The sequence below is a fragment of the Protopterus annectens genome, chromosome 5.part0 (assembly GCF_019279795.1).
Source record: "Protopterus annectens isolate FY-2018-M chromosome 5.part0, PAN1.0, whole genome shotgun sequence".
In the NCBI taxonomy this organism is placed as follows: Eukaryota; Metazoa; Chordata; order Ceratodontiformes; family Protopteridae; genus Protopterus; species Protopterus annectens.
Genome location: NC_056735.1, coordinates 961,913,251 through 961,931,633, shown reverse-complemented (window position 1 = coordinate 961,931,633; position 18,383 = coordinate 961,913,251).

The window sequence follows — 18,383 nt, the reverse complement described above, 5'->3', positions numbered from 1 at the left end:
AAGTTATTTGTGTAGAATGAACAGCCATGAGAGTGAAAATGCCCAGTTCTTTTACCAAATAATTCCTTTAACTATGATTTTTTTTATTAGTCGGATAGGCCTCCTTTAACTGATATTGTTTGATATCCCTGGACAATTTCCTACTTTTTTATGGAATAACACATTGCATTTCTTCTCTACTCTTTCTAATACTTTTTGATAAAATAGTTCATATTGTTCAAATAACAAATCACTAATAATCTGTGCATTTAATACAGCCAATTCATTCTGCAATTCCACGTGCATTTTTTCATGGTAAACCAACACGTTTTGCAACAGTTCAAAACCTTTTTTATAAACAAGGTGGGAATGAATCTTAAGAAATTGGAAGAGAAAACAAAAAATTGTATTGGAAATGGGAATGGGAAAGGGACTACAAGTTGTGGTAGTTGTTCCCAGTGTAGTTTAATTTTAGGGGAACTGTTACTACATTAAGCGACAGATTAAGGACTAACATCAATTTTAGGAATGGTAATTATAGAACACAGAAGTTAGTATATCTGGCAATGTGTGATACCTGTCCGGCATACTACGTCGGAAAGACGGAAAGATCTTTCAAACGTAGGATTTACGAACATTTATATGAATTAAAAAATAAAAAGGAAACTAATGCATTGTACAGGCATTCCCTAAGCTGTCCAAATTTCCAAGGCTTCAAGTTTGGTATGTTAGACACAGTTAACATTGAACCCAGGGGGGGAGATTGAATCACCTTAGCAAAAAGGAACTTATTTGGCAACTCAGGCTTGCCGCCAACTTCCCCCCAGGACTAAATGATAACGTTTGCATATTACCAGCACTAAAGGACAGAATCCAAATTAAGGACTGGGACCTCAGATTAAATAGATGACTTTATAATCATTGTGCATTTCCTGTCTACTAAAACTCACAAGTATTTTTAAATGTTTTTTTAAAAGTATTCTTATGTTTTTTAGGCATGAAAAATGTTTATATTTTATACATACATTCTTTTACACATTTTAAATACAAAACAAAAAAAAATTTAAAACTATGCATTTTCATATACTATGTTTCACAAGAGCTGTGCATGCATATACATAGACTTTTATACTTGAGAATTTAGTATGTATTTTATATTGGAATATGTGTCTTTAAGCAAGTTTTTTCTTAATTGATTGATTTAACATAATTCATTAATTTAATATGTGCTAATTTTTAGGCATATATAAACCTCTTCAAGCATGTGAATTATCCTTGTTCTGATGAAGTCATTGTCTATGATGAAAGCGCTTAACAACTAATGGATTTTGCTGGTGTTTGATTCAAATAAAGTGGAGTTTTCCTTGATGGCTACTGGGTGCATTATTTTTGGTTACTAGTATTTTTCGTGCATCCTGGAAATTTTTATCATTTGGTGATCTCACACAAACCACGTGCTGGCATGTTCAATCTGCTGATTTTTGATGTGTCATAAAGGCAATTTTTTTGGGTTCATTAAGCTGTCATTTTACAACTTGTAGGTGACACATATATATGAGGATAGTAAAAAAATACTATAAGGACCAGGAAAGGAACCCATGGACATTAGCTTCTGATGTGAATGATAACTACAAATCCTTTTTAACATAGTAACAAAAAAACGATATAGCATTTAACATTGCCCTGACATTTTCCTGAATGGGACTCCCCACTCTGACAACATGATATAGCAAATGCACTAGCAAACAAGTTCTCTCCAAACTTTATCTATAAAACACCTAATTTCAACATCACTCAATTCAGAATCCCTTACTCCTCCTATCATTATTAAAGAACATCCTCTTAAGGTGTTATCAAAAACCACAAACACTTCCTCCATGGGTACTGACAACATACTTGAGTACTTATTAAACAGCATCAAGCAGGCACTTTCCAAATGTCTCATTAAATGATTAACCTAAGCCTAGCCACAGGCTATGTTCCTGAATCCCTTTATGAGGGTGACACCTCCATGGATCCAGGACATTAGAGAACAAGTCTGATCTGTAAAAGTATGTTTTTCACAAATTATCTCATTAATTTTGATATTAAGAATCTCATTAAGCATGACTACCAATAATTTGACTTCATTAATGGGAGATCATGCCTGTTAAACCATGTTGATTTCTTTGAGAGGGTTATGTAAGCTATCAGCACTGGTCTTACTGCTCATTACATTTATTGTGATCTGGCCAAACATTCAACTCCATATCTCATGCCAGAATTGTAAGGAAACAGACATCTCTAAACATAGATCCTTTTGGGATAAGATGGATAGCTAGTTAGTTGAAATACTGAACAGGCATTCCCTAAGCTGTCCAGATTTCCAAGGCTTCAAGTTTGGTATGTTAGACACAGTTAACATTGAACCCAGGGGGGGAGATTGGAAGAATCACCTTAGCAAAAAGGAACTTATTTGGCAACTCAGGCTTGCCGCCAACTTCCCCCCAGGACTAAATGATAACGTTTGCATATTACCAGCACTAAAGGACAGAATCCAAATTAAGGACTGGGACCTCAGATTAAATAGATGACTTTATAATCATTGTGCATTTCCTGTCTACTAAAACTCACAAGTATTTTTAAATGTTTTTTTAAAAGTATTCCTATGTTTTTTAGGCATGAAAAATGTTTATATTTTATACATACATTTTTTTACACATTTTAAATACAAAACAAAAAAATATTTTAAAACTATGCATTTTCATATAATATACTATGTTTCACAAGAGCTGTGCATGCATATACATAGACTTTTATACTTGAGAATTTAGTATGTATTTTATATTGGAATATGTGTCTTTAAGCAAGTTTTTTCTTAATTGATTGATTTAACATAATTCATTAATTTAATATGTGCTAATTTTTAGGCATATATAGACCTCTTCAAGCATGTGAATTATCCTTGTTCTGATGAAGTCATTGTCTATGATGAAAGCGCTTAACAACTAATGGATTTTGCTGGTGTTTGATTCAAATAAAGTGGAGTTTTCCTTGATGGCTACTGGGTGCATTATTTTTGGTTACTAGTATTTTTCGTGCATCCTGGAAATTTTTATCATTTGGTGATCTCACACAAACCACGTGCTGGCATGTTCAATCTGCTGATTTTTGATGTGCCATAAAGGCAATTTTTTTGGGTTCATTAAGCTGTCATTTTACAACTTGTAGGTGACACATATATATGAGAATAGTAAAAAAATACTATAAGGACCAGGAAAGGAACCCATGGACATTAGCTTCTATCATTATTGATAGTAACAAAAAAAAGATATAGCATTTAACATTGCCCTGACATTTTCCTGAATGGGACTCCCCCCTCTGACAAAATGATATAGCAAATGCACTAGCAAACAAGTTCTCTCCAAACTTTATCTATAAAACACCTAATTTCAACATCACTCAATTCAGAATCCCTTACTCCTCCTATCATTATTAAAGAACATCCTCTTAAGGTGTTATCAAAAACCACAAACACTTCCTCCATGGGTACTGACAACATACTTGAGTACTTATTAAACAGCATCAAGCAGGCACTTTCCAAATGTCTCATTAAATGATTAACCTAAGCCTAGCCACAGGCTATGTTCCTGAATCCCTTTATGAGGGTGACACCTCCATGGATCCAGGACATTAGAGAACAAGTCTGATCTGTAAAAGTATGTTTTTCACAAATTATCTCATTAATTTTGATATTAAGAATCTCATTAAGCATGACTACCAATAATTTGACTTCATTAATGGGAGATCATGCCTGTTAAACCATGTTGATTTCTTTGAGAGGGTTATGTAAGCTATCAGCACTGGTCTTACTGCTCATTACGTTTATTGTGATCTGGCCAAACATTCAACTCCATATCTCATGCCAGAATTGTAAGGAAACAGACATCTCTAAACATAGATCCTTTTGGGATAAGATGGATAGCTAGTTAGTTGAAATACTGAACCCATGTAGTTCGTGTGGTAGGTGCTCCTTCAAATAATACTTAGTTAACAGTGCAGTCTCCTGAGGCTCTGTACAGGGTCCTCTCTTGTTTGGCATTTATCTCTTTGATCTCAGAAATGATATCCAGGACTTCTTGTTAACCACATTTTGTAGACAACTGCAAAATTGGTGCTGTTGTCAAAACCCCTTCTGATATCTTCAGTCTTTAGAAAGATCTTTAATTAATACTTTCTGTATGGTAAATGGGCTTATACTGAATGTTAAATAGTTTAGTATTGTGATTTGTGGAAAACAGACGTGACCTACAACATACATTATACAATGCACACCCTTACTAAACAGAAAGGAAGTCAAGGACATCTGCACTTGGATCAACAGTTCCCACTTCTTTGATAATCACATGGCAACTGTAATCAGGAAATCCTTGTACTTATCATAACTAACACGCAAGGATACTTGTTCAAATCCAAAGAGGTTAGTATTAGCCTGCATCCAGAACTAATCAGACCCATTATAGACAATACAACATTCCATTTGCTATGCATCCCACTTGACAAATCAACAAATTTGAAAGGATTGAGGCTCCTAACAAAACAAGACATTTGGTCTTAGGAACCTTAGTTACCAGGAAAGGCTGGAAACCCTGACCCTGTATTCTATGCCTTATAGCTCCTGAGGTGGGTCTTGGTTTTACTTACTGCACAATTTGCAATCCAGTGGTTCTTCAGCTCCTATATATCAATACCTCAAACACATTACTTAATACTAGAAACCAAGATCTTAATCTTTATCAGCAGATAAATAGAATGAGACAAAAAGATAGCTTCATCGCCAAGGACCTTCTCCTTCTATGCAATAAACCTCCTCTACAGGTTAAATAATGTGAGTCAGTGCCTTCCTTCAGACTAAATCTAAACTACTGAAAGGGGGCTCTCAAGTTAATCATAGGACTAAATGGCCACTCCCTCATTAAAAGGGAAGTAAAGCCTGAGGGTGGAAATCAGTAAGATGTGCATGTTGTTTTAACTAAATGGCTTTGAAACACCTATGAAACCATTGAAATGTATGATTGTATGGGAATAATAAAGAGTAGTTTCACATGTGATGATTTATTATGTTTGAAAGTCACTTTCCAGTTGATGCTAGGTTACTGCTTATTCTTAGCAGGAAAATGCACAAGTGACAATCATTTATAAATGCATGCTTATTCCTTAACTGTATTTTTTTGATGTTATTTAATGTGTTACCTATAATAGTGTGAAGATATAATGATTATAAGAAATCTGGTAGGATTTCAAAATGTCCAAAGAGCATATATTCAAAAAGAACTTGCTCATGTTTTTAACAATGGGGAAATAATGTTATAATATCAAAAAGATGCAAGAATGTTTGTGGCAGCTCTGAAATAGTGATGCATGTTTTCTGGTAGCGTATAATGAGGCATGTGAACTGATTTGGTTATGGACAGTTATGAAGGCAATTGAAGATAAACTGGGCATGGTCACACTAAATCTGTATGATAAACTTGACATGGTCACACAAAATCTGTATGATAAACTTGACATGGTCACACAAAATCTGTATTAGTTGGGTTATTTTCTGGAGTCTTATATTTAAGAAATAGATCACTTTAATTTTGATTAAATATATTTGAGAGGAAAATAATTTATCCTATATCCTTTGAGGTAGAGAATTATATTCATGAGGCACACTTGGATATTAAATCTCTGTTAGACCTTCTTAGAAGATATAGTTAAGACAGGACAATTAAATACAAAACAATAGATAGTATATCTTACTGGTTGTTCTGATAAGAAAACAGTTAAATATACGATTTTTCCTCAATCTAAATATGGACTAGGAATGTAAATGAAGCATCATTAAATGTGTTGCTGAGAGGGTTAAACTTATGATGGGTGGTTGTGAATGACTAAAATCTTTTTTACTGTTAGGATAAGTTTGGAAATGTCTATTAGCAATAATGATAGTTATTTGAATTAAATGGATAATTAACTAAGTAAAATAGACTTTAACATGGCAGGGGACAACAGAAGATTAGTGGAAGGTCCATTATATGGCTGTCTCAGGACAATGGGAAGACTATTTGACTCTCTGTTAGCTGAAATTAGGCATCATTTGGTTTAGTATTAAGGTCATACCTTTACTAATGATGAAGAGCAATATAATATTTTGATTGAATAGCAGGCAAAAAATGTAGCTGCATATTAGTATCAGTAATGCTTTTATTATTATTATTATTATTATTATTATTATTATTATTACAAAATGGGGTTTTAAGAACATTAAATGCAAATTTGAATATGATGAATATCTGACAGTGATTGCAATTTGAGAAGTATGTATTTTTAATCTGTAATGTTCAGTGCGGTGGTGGTGCTGCGGTAGCGTTATCGCCTCACAGTAAGATGTTGTCCTGTTCGATTCTCAGCTAGAGCATTTTCTGTGTGGAGACATGCGTGAATGGGCATACCTTCTTTGAAGGTTGTGCGTCAGGGTCGGCAACTCGGCACGTAAAAATCTACTGCCAATCATTAGTGGACCGGAGTTCCGCTGTGGCGACCCCTAACCAGGAAAAGCCGAAAGACACAACAACAATGTTCAGTTTGTATTATGTTTTATGTGTCTTATGAGCAAATGTGTACATTTATGATGAAACTTCATTTTCATATGGTAAAACTTATGTAAAAATTATAATGAAATATATCTAAAGCTATGAAACGGCCTTTGTTTTTTTGCATAAAAAAAGTGCTCAGATGTATCTTTATGTGTTTCAGGCGGCAGTTATATCACTTTGGTTCCCACCCTAATTATGTTAGATTAGAGTGAGTAAGTAGCCATGAATTAAGTTTTGCAATTGCCAAAAGGCAAAAAAAAAAAAAACTAATGGGTAGCTTTTTGCCATACTGTTAATTTAACAGTTTGACAATTACATAACTTAATTCACAATTGCCTACCCATGCTGATCCATCACAATTAGTGTGGGAACCCAAAATGATGTAACTGTCTCTTTCCAACCCATTAATATTAATACCGTAAACACGGCTGTGTATTAGTCTTCCACATTTGGAAGAAAATGTTTGTTTACATTTCTTTTTAAATGCTAAAAAACAAACTTTTATTTCCACACCAGAAAGTGTTCGCATGCATATTTGGTGTGAAAACAAAAGTTCATTTTGTGCATTTAAACTTGACCTTGAAACTGATTAGTTTTAATAAAAAGTATTATTGTGAGGTACAAAAGAAAACATAATAACTGCAGAGAATATACATATCAGATTCATGTGTTTTTTTTCATTTCTGGGAGTCAGCAACACTGTAACTACTAAAGCAATAAGTAAAGGACACACATAGAGAAAAAAGGAATAGCAAGCTAACTGTGCATTTCCAATGCAATTATGTAAAGCAAATAGGTAATAAATTGGTGACAAAACACACCTTCAGAAGCTGAAAAAATAAAGTGTAGCCAAAAGTGACAGGAAGATCATAGCAGGCAAGAAGACATTTTTGTGTTTACCATGACAGCAGAGGAGATGGTTGTGTGAATAAACTAATGACCAGATAGGTGCTATAAATTAATTGTAAAGCAAAAGTGTTTTTCCAATACATTTAGATTATGAAATAACTTATGAGTCATGATTTGAGGGCAAAAAGACACTGATGTTAAAGATAATACAGTACTGTTTTTGGATAACAGTGAGTATAAACTTTGCAGGAGCAATAACTAGAAAATGGACCCATTGAAGAGCAAAGAATGATTCAATAATTATTATTCACCGAATATGATGTTTAACTCAGGTTTGTTGAACATCCAAAGACAACCATAACATGCAAATTCATATGTTTAAACATCATAAAACAATGATGTGACTAGTAAGCAGAGATACAACACATGCTGTGTTATGTGATTTCTACTGTCTGTATCTTATCACTTTTATTACAGTAGTATTAATAGGGAAACAGACAACATATGCAGGCTATTCTAGATCACAATAAGATGTAGCAGATTGTACAACATAAGTTGTTTTTGGGAAACTGTCAGACTTATTACAAAATCTATATTTAGAACAGAAAAGCATACTTGCTATCTTCTAAGCAAGTTTATTTTTTTTATGCAGCTGCTATTAGTAAGGTTGACATTTACAGGCACTTGTATCTTGGTTAGTTTTCCAGTAATAATAAATAAATGTACTAGTAGCTGTTGCTAGGTGGAGTGACAACACTCATAACAGAGACAGTTTCAGCATGCAGCCACAACATGCATAGATCAGTTGAGCTCATCACTGGCTGCTTGATCACATTATTGGTATAGTAATATGATGAGAGAAACTTTTATATGGATGCACCTCATTTCCAGATGTGATTTTTCTTTGCCTTACCTCTTTCAGAATGTAGTATCCACCCAAGAAGTTCAGACATTTTAAAACAACAGGTTTACCTAGCCAAAACTTAGGGACTAGGGTCTATGAGCTCATTTGGTTATGTTCTTGCTAGTAGATCGAGGTTTAATACTTTTGGATGGTGTAACTGAAGAAGTTTTATCTTTTGTTGCCCCTGCATAGTTAGAATAAGCCCTCCAGATGCACATCTCTCCTCAGAAAATGTTTTAGTCAGGCCAACAAGTTTATCTTTGTAAACAGAAGCCTGGTGCTAGTGCTTGTAGGTAATGTTTCCTGAATACTATTCATTTACATGGAAAGGAACTTTTACAAAATGTTTGATTTAGACTATAGTTTGCTGACACTTCTATAATAAATTTGACTACTTTTTATCTTTTGAAATATATGGCATGGTCTGTGATATAGTTTTGTTTTTTAATTGCTAACTTTGCTTCCATAGTATAAACTATATCCATTTTTCTGTAAGAATCAAGGTTGCTACTGTAACCAGTGGCCCCACTGAACCGGATCCAGCACTAGTTGACCTAAGCAGTTGTCTAGGATCCAATGTTAGCTGGGGGGCTTGGCTTCACTTTAAAAATAGTAGTTAAAAACATCTACCTTTTGTCATCAGCTTAGAAAAACACAACACAGCTCAAGAAACCTTAGCATTAGGACAATGTCTGCCATCTTTAGCTGCAGAAACCTCACACAGTGATGTAACTATGTCTGTGTACAAATATGCACAAAAATGGCAGACGTTATATCAGATCACTAGAGTGACAGCATATGCAGAGGAGGTGTTTGTGTGTGTGTGTGTGTGTGTGTGTGTGTGTGTGTGTGTGTGTGTGTGTGTGTGTGTGTGTGTGTGTGTGTGTGTAAATTTGCCAATTAGGGACACTTCTAGTTATGTGATTTTCCTCACGGTCAAACTCAGAGCCTTAATTATTGAGAGGCAATAATTTTAAACCTCTATACCAACTGCCAGGTCTCATTTATTTATTTATTTATGTGTTTGTTTGTTTATTTTTTTAATCCCTGAGGATTACAGTCTGCCAGTGACCAACACAAAGTTTCATACTTACTTGGTCACTAATCACTGTCAGTGGTGCAACAGATAGTACGCTTGCTTTTAGAGCAGGAGGCTGTGGTTTCTATTCCCATACCAAGTAGATCAACTGTTGACACTATAGTACAGTATAAGGGGGATGCTGCCCTTTTGAGTGTGTCACTGTTTTGAAGAGATGTCTAGTAACTATGAAACTGTTGTTATTATTTGTCAGCCATTCCCTGTTGAACAGCCAATCTAATTCAGGAAATGTTATAGTGATGTCACTAGTACACCATTTTTAATGTAGCATTTGTAATTTATTTGTCAAGGGGAACAAACACTACAGTAGTAGATGAAGCACTGAAATGCAAAGTTGTTTGCCAGCAGCAACTTCTGTATTAGTAATAGTTCTCTTTAATGTGGAATTTTTAGATGACTTTTACTTCTACAATGGATTATGCATATTGACTGATATTAGTGGATTATAATGCCAGCAGTCTGAGTGGCTTTTTGTTGTTGAAATGTTCTGTAATGAGTAGTTTTGTCATTATTGGTTCGTACATTTTGATTCACTGCTTACTGGAAAATGTTCAAAACTACAGATTTAAAACACACTCTAACAAATCAGAAATCAGAAATACTTCATTGACATTGCAGGAAATTGCTTATGTTGCAACTGCACAGATAAACATAGACACAAATGTAGACCAAACACATATGTTACATATTTAGGTATAACAGATACTGTACTCACTTATGTTACCCACATATATAACAGCAATACCTGAGATAGGGGTCTATATTATGTTGCCAAAAGCTGTTTACAGCGAATACGGCAACATCGACCTGTAAACAGTGAAAACCCACTAACGTGAATGGCCAGGTCAGCGTTCTTTTCCTAGGGGAAAAAAATAAGCAGACCAGCCAAACACGACACACCACCTAAATCACTACAAAGTGGGGAGCTTCACACCCCACACACCCCGATGTGGGAGTTGTGCCCCAAGACAACCCCAACTAAATATTCCAACTCCGAGATTGCACTACAGTGGGGTAAAGGGCAATTTCATGGCGACGACCAATCAATTTTTTCCCTAGGAAAAAAATCGCTGACCTGGCCATTCATGTTAGTGGGTTTTCATTGTTTACAGGTCAATGTCACCGTATTCACTGTAAACAGCTTTCGGCAACATAATATAGACCCCTGACATAGGTACACTGTAGACCATAGCCAATGTATTAGATGAGTCAAATACCATATATAGTAGTGACATGAAAGGGGGGGGGCTTTCGTGTTAATTACCGCTCACACTAGGATATGGGGTATTGCATACCGAGATACTTTAGCTAAGGTATAGCATATTGCACAAAGGATAATTACATTGATGATTAACATTACTCTAAAAAAAGATAGATAGAAAGGATGGGGAAAACAAAGAAAACATGGGCAAGAGTTTAACATTGTACTATGTGGCCTCCTTCAATAGTGTGGGTAGTGCTAAGATGGTAGGAGGCGCTATAGAGTCTGATGGCTGATATAGTTCAAATGTTGAAGTGCATCAAAGAATAAATGCATGTGTGTATGGTCCCAGAAATGTGTGCGGGGGGCCCGTGGTTTGAAATCAGCTCAAAGCCAAGGTACATTTAATCTGCAACTGACCAGAAGTATTTTCAATGAATGTGAGTTTTAATGCAGTTTGAATGAATGAGAGATTCAAGGCTAGAGAAATTTGCTGTTGCTCATAAGTCTGTTTTCAATGTGAGACTTTTTTGTTTTGTTTAGCAAATGGCCATCAGTGTTACAGCTACAAAATCTGAAATAAAAGTTTCAAATTAAATCCAAATATCTGTCGTCATTCTAGAAGTAAAGATGAAAATAGTACTCACATGCACAGGTTTGCATAGTGTTTATGTTAGTTGGTGAGACAGCCAGGTGATGGATCACTGGAATGACTGGGGGGAGACACTATCCATTACTGTGCCTAATGCCCCACTTGACCATGATCTGGTTGTGAGCGGTCACTTTACAGGACCACTGTTGACAGTTCACTGACACATTTAAGAGAAGATGAGAGACATCCAACTTATTGGTACCAATGAGTCACTTCAGAGTAGTTTCTGCTTAAAGATGCTTTCTGCTGTTTTTTTTCCTTAGGATTTTCAAGCTTTTGCTCTGATATATGTGTGACAGCCACGCCCTGGTCCAGCAATCAAGGAGCCTCAGTCCTTACCACTAACACCAGGGAGGGTGTCTCATATAAGAGGAAAGGATAACAAATACACACAGTAAAGTACAATTTCCCTTAAGTGCACACAGAGATCACAGTCAGTCTGGGGATGATTGCTCCCTTGCTCCCCAGGTCCCAAATAAGACTCCCCCCTAGCACAGCTATAGGGTCCAGATCTCAGCCTAGGTGGCAAGTTAACCTCCAGTACCCTCTCTGTCCCACCAGTGCTTTGTGTCCCTGCCCAGGTAGCTGACACACACCCACACACTTTGAGATAAGTATTTATACAGCTTCACAGACACTTCTTGGAAAGGCTGACACAGATTCTCCAGCTGTGCCCCTTTACTCAGACTATATGGTAGTAATTACTGCCACCACCAGCTAATATTTATCAGTTACCCAAAGGCCAGTAAAAGGGTGTCCAATTATTCCTGTGCAATATTATTATCCAATTGGCAAGTGTGACTAATCAGTCTAAGGCTTATTAGAGTGGCCTTGTACAATAAACTCTATAAATATGCAATGTACTCTAGAGCCTAACTTAACTCTACACAAACCAGCCACAGGGAAAACATTTAAACATATTTAATAATAAATAATTAAAAACACAAGACAATACTTTTACATCACAGTGCTATCCAAGAGTTCAGAGATCACACAGAAACTTAAAACAATACAGTAGGAAAGTTCTGATATAACAGAAAAAAACACTTAAGTCTAATCTTTATAGTCCTAGTGATTTCTACAAGAAAACATACTTCTAAGATACTACTTACATAAAGAGAGCATAAGGCAGTGCTGAGAGTTGGATATCAAGATCAAAATGCTTGCAGTAAACTCACTAACAATATCTCTGCTGGGCCCTCCCAGATTGCATCATTTTGACACTTAGGTTTTCCCAGTATACATGTTACATCATTTTGACACTTAGTCTGGACTTCCCAGGCCAACAGGCTACACTATTTAACAATCTAACACCTGCTCAGGAAACTACAACAATAAAAGACATTTCACATGTACACTCTAGCAATTATTCTTTAAGTTAAAACAATAGAAAGAATGTGTTCAGCTAGCCTCTTTGGCATCACTATCTAGATCAAAAGGTACACAAGACATAATTTTAACTTCAAAAGAACAGATGTGAAATGCTTGGCTTAGTTTTCCTTACAACAGATGGCAATGTTGCTACAATTTTGAAGTTCACATTTTAAAGTGTTTTCTTTCATTTAAGAAACAAGCCTGTATTTTACATTTATATTTACAAATGATAGAATTATGTTATCAAATTCTATTTCACTAGGCTGGCAGCCTTCATCCCTTCTCTACCAGTCTTCACATCTCCCCCCTGAAGAACTCAAGCTAGTTTTTCAAGTGACCCTTGATAAATGCCGCTTGAGAGGGTTAGGCCTATCTGGGTGTACCTCACCCCATTCCCTGTCTTGAGAGCCCATCTGCATTGGCATTGCTAATCCCACTACAATGCTGCACTTACATATATGCTTGCAACCCCAAGCTCCATCTTATCATCTTGGCATTTTGCTGGCTGGCTCTGTTTAACCATGCTTGAGGGCTGTGATCTGTCATAACAGTGAATTTCCTTCCATACAGATAAGGCTGAAGTTTCTACAGTGCCCACACTATAGCTAGATATTCCTTTTCTACAGCTGCATAGCATTCCTCCCTGGGTTGGAGCCTATGACTGAGATAAACCACTGGGTGCTCTTCTCCCTCTGAAGAAATTTGGCTAAGTACAGCCCCACCCCATAGTTCAAAGCATCCACTTGCACAACAAATTCTTTGCTGTAATCTGGACTGGTTAATATAAGGGGATCCTCCCAAAGCTTCTTTAACCTTCTGAAATGCCTGCTGACATGCTGGGGTCCACAATACCTTATCTGACCTGTTCTTCCTTGTCAGGTCTGTGAGGGGAGCAGCTATGGTACTGTAACTAGGGACAAACTTTCTATAGTACCCTGCTGTCTCTAAGAATGCCCTCACCTGCTTTTTAGTAACAAGTGCAAGCCATGCCTGAATGGCTTCCACTTTGGCAGGTTCTGGCCTTATCTTACCACTCCCCACTCTATGCCCTAGGTAGGAGACCTCTGCCATAACCACCTGACATGTGCCCAGCTTAATGGTCAACCCTGCCCTCTGTAGTCTGCCCAGCACCTCCCTGACATGCTGAAGGTGCTCTGGCCAGGAATGGCTGTAGATGGCAATATCATCAAGGTAAGCAAGGGCAAACCCTCCTGCTCCTGCTAGGATATTATCCACCAGCCTCTGGAAAGTTGCTGGGGCATTCTTCATCCCAAAGGGCATCTTTGTGAACTCATACAAACCAAAAGGAGTCACAATGGCTGACTTCTCTCTAGCACTGGAAGTCAAGGGCACCTGGCAGTAACCCTTGGTAAGATCAATGGTTGTAAGATACTTAGCCCCACCCAGCTGCTCTAGGGCCTCATCTGTCCTAGGCATGGGGTAAGCATCTGACTCTGTGTGACTATTTAATTTCCTGTAATCCACACAGAACATGGTGCTGTCATCCTTCTTTGGCACCAGCACCATTGGGGAGGCCCAGGGACTGTTGGACTCTTGAATCACCCCTAGTTCCAACATCTCCTGTACCTCCTCCCTCAGTGTCTGTCTGACTCTCTCCAGCACCGTATAAGGGGCCAGTGTAATAGGTATTTGTGGTCCTGTATCCACCTGGTGCAGCAGGTGGGTGCACCCTGGTTTCCCAGTGAACATGTCCCCAAATTCCTGCAACACTGCTCGGATTTCTCGAACCAGGGTAGGAGATAGCTGCTGGGACATTGCTACCCCTTCCACAGAGGTGTCAGCCTGAGCCTCACTGAGGAGATCAGTCCCCAGATCACCCTCGGACTCTTCCTACAATCCACTGCAAATGCTCAACACAAGATCCTCCCTATCATGGTAAAGTTTCATCCTGTTAACATGGTACAATTTGTGCCCCTGCTGTCTGCCTAGCAGTTCCACCATGTAGTTAACATCACTTACCTTTCTTACCACTTTGTAGGGTCCCTCCCAAGCTGCTTGCAGTTTGTTGTGTCTGACAGGAATGAGAACCATTAACTACTGCCCCACAGCAAACTCTCTAGCTCGAGCATTCCTGTCATACCACACCTTTTTCTGTTGTTGGGCTTCTGCCAGGTTCTCCTGGGCCAAGCCTATGAGTTCCCTGAACCTTGTCCTGAGGTTTAGGATGTATGCCACAACAGACTCCTTGTGAGGTTCACACTCACCTTCCCACTCATCTCGAATTAAATCTAGAGGTCCCCTCACCCTATGCCCATACAGCAACTCAAAGGGTGAAAAACCTGTGTATTCCTGGGAACCTCTCTGTAAGCAAACAACAGATGGGGCAAAAATTTGTCCCACTCCCTCTTAAACTAATCTGCAAATGCCCGTAGCATGGACTTGATTGTAGAGTTTAACCTCTCAACAAAACCATTAGTCTGGGGATGGTAGGGGGGTGGTCTTCATGTGCTTCATCCCACAGGACCTCCACAGAGAAGCAAGCAGGTCTGACATGAAATTGGCACCTCTGTCAGACAGAATTTTTTTTGGGAATCCTACCCTGCTGAAAATCTCTAACAAAGCATTTACAACCTTCTCTGCCTCAGTGGAGGACAAAGCCACTGCCTCAGGGTGTTGTGTAGCATAATCCAGTGCCACTAGGATATACTTTTTCCGTGTGGAACTTGGGGTACTCAGACGACCCACAATATCCATAGCTACCCTTTGAAATGGCTCCTCAATCACAGGCAAAAGCATCAAAGGAGCTCTCACTTTGTCTCCTGCCTTGCCTACCTTTTGGCACTGCTCACAGAGGTTACATCTCTGGAAATTCCAGGCCAATAGACATTTTGCATAATACGCATCTTTGTACGTTTTATGCCCATATGATCTACAAAGGAATATCATGGGCTATGGCTAGAAGAACCAGATGATAGGCTCTAGGCACTACCAACTGCTGTACTCTCGTACCTTCTAGCCCTCCCTCAGGGGTCCACTCTCTGTATAGTAACCCTTTGTCCCAGTATACAGATTCCCCCCTTCCCTTGGGAATCAGCTGCCTCCCTAGCTACCTCCCTCAGGCCTTTCATTGTAGGGTCTGAGAGCTGAGCCTGTCTCAACTCTCTCCTTGTAACCCTTCCCAGCTCCACTTCCACAGGACATCTGGCATCCTCTGACAGTGGTGCCTCACTGTCAGCCTGGGTAATACTACTCACATCTACCTTTGCAGTTACCCTGTCCAAGGGAACATCAGTACCTACAAGCAGCTGTGGCTCACATTCAGTCTCACTGCTACAGCATAGCTCCCTTCCTGAAGTAACCACCTCACCAGACTGGCTGCAAGTATGCAGTATGTCTGGATTTTCTTCAAGCTATCTGACCCACATGCTTGTCTCCTAGCCTCAGAGTGTGTGTAACTGCATAAGTACATGGTACTGCCTCATCCAAATCCTTCCCTCTCAAGATATCTGCAGGATGGTAGTCCTGTACCCCTGTTGTCTCAAGACAACCTACTATTTGCATTTTGTCTTTCTCACTTACTGGCTCCCTCAACTTTGGTTCCCCACCTTGTCTCTGTGGACACCTGTATGCCACATGGCCCCACTGGTTGTATTCAAAACATTTAACCCTAGCTCCTGGATGTGTACTTGGACTAGTGGCTTCCCCAGCTACTGGCAGATTCTGTTGGAGCAGTCTACACTGCCCACCATGAGTTCCTTTAGACCCATGAGCAGTACTGCAGGTCCCCTTCCTGTGCAGGGCTGCCCTGCTTGCCAGGTATAGGTCTCTCTTCTTCCACAACTCATCTGATGTAGCACATTGTGTATCAGCTAACCAGATCTTCATGTCCTCAGGCAAAGTGCTAAGGGCTTGTTCCCTCACCAAAAGGTCTGCCAGCCCTTCAAAAGTGGTGACCTGACATCCACTCACCCAGCTATGAAAATAAGTGCTCAGTTCAGCAACATATTCACATACATTTCCATCTGCCTTGCATCTATGCTCACAAAACTTTTTCCTATAAATTTCAGGTGTTAGCTTAAAACATTCTAAAATACATTTTTTACAGCAGTATAATCAAAACAGACAGAGTCATGCATTTGTGATATATAAGTTACAGCTTTTCCATGGAGTAAGGGGGTCAGGAACCGTACCCAGAGCCTTTGGTCAACACTATACTGTTTGCATACCCTCTCAAACATATGAATGAAACTATCAAAATTATCCACCACTTTAAATTGTGGAAGAAATTTACTGACCTGTTGTTCTTCTGGGGTCCAGTTTCTCCCTTCCCCATTACCTCCATGACCCTGGCGAAGAGCCAGCATTTCCCTCTCATGCTTCCTCTGACGCTGCTTTTCTTTGGCTTCTATCTCCCAACGCCAGGTCCAGATGTGAGGTGTCAGTGTAATAAATATGTGAAACACCCATATAAACACAAGTGCCCCATACAGTATAGTCACACAAGAATAAATGTAATGAAAGCACATAGGGGGAATCAGGGAAGGTAAACAAAATGATATGTCAGGAATGATGAATCATTCCTATACAGCTGATAGTCTATAAAATAAAACTTAAGCAATGCTAAGCATTGCACAGCTATGCTTACCGGGTGTAAGCATTGCTTAAATATGAATGCAAAGTAATGAGTAACCCAGCTAAGTGGATTTGCCCAATGGTAAGCAGTGCTGAACATGCACCTTTAAGCACTGCCAACATTAGCTAAGCAGGTTTGTCCATAGCTTAGCTTAGCTCAGCATATTCAAAACCATCCAATCTCGCCAAAGTGAATGAAATTGGCTGTATTTAAATCTCGCAGGTGAGAATACAGTTCATAACCAGTGGTAGCTCTCCACTGTAGGCAGTATGGCTGGTGTAGGAGAGGGCATCTCCTTTTGGGGACAGTGCTGGAACATACAGGAATCCAAGGCTATGACAGGACTCCTTGTTAAAAAACATGGCATGAGACTGCTGCAGGACCAGTGCCAAGACTCCCAATATAAGACAGAGGCCTGAGAAAGTCTCACCCATGATCTCACCAGTGCCACTGGCATCCCTTGGATTGGTGAGCAGGTGCGGCACCACTATGCCAATTTGAAGTGGAGAAAGAGGGAGCTCTTGGAACAGTGCATCAAAGAAGCAAGGCAAAGGGGTGATGTCCCAGCTATGTGTAAGTATTCATATCAACAACTGTTTACCAAATTTCAGCCTGTGTATGTGATGGATAGGTATGCATAAATGTTTCTCTATCTTCTTTACAGCTCCAGCTGAGTGGGCTGTGAACCAAGAAGCCCATGCAATCGGGTTGCAAAAGCTGTGTTGCGAGGCTCATACCAAATAAATATAAAGGAGTAGAATGTCACCTGGCAGTATTAAAAATGGGTATGGTTTGTACTGAATAAACCAGACAATATTATAGTAATAGTCTCATATAGGTTATATATAAATAAAACTGTAACTGCCTGTCAATAAAATTCAGAACTCTGGACTGGTTGTGTTTACTCTGGTATTGTATGAATTGAAATGTGTACAGGTTATGCATAGCAACTATAGCTCTGAAAGCATTAAACAATCAAGTCTCATCTGACAAAGTTAGTGCCTCTGTAAGACATGAGATTAACTGATATGAAAAGTTTCACACACCAATTTCTGATATTTGAATAGTAATGATGTATTAACCACTGTTTTCCACACTGTGCTATGTCAAA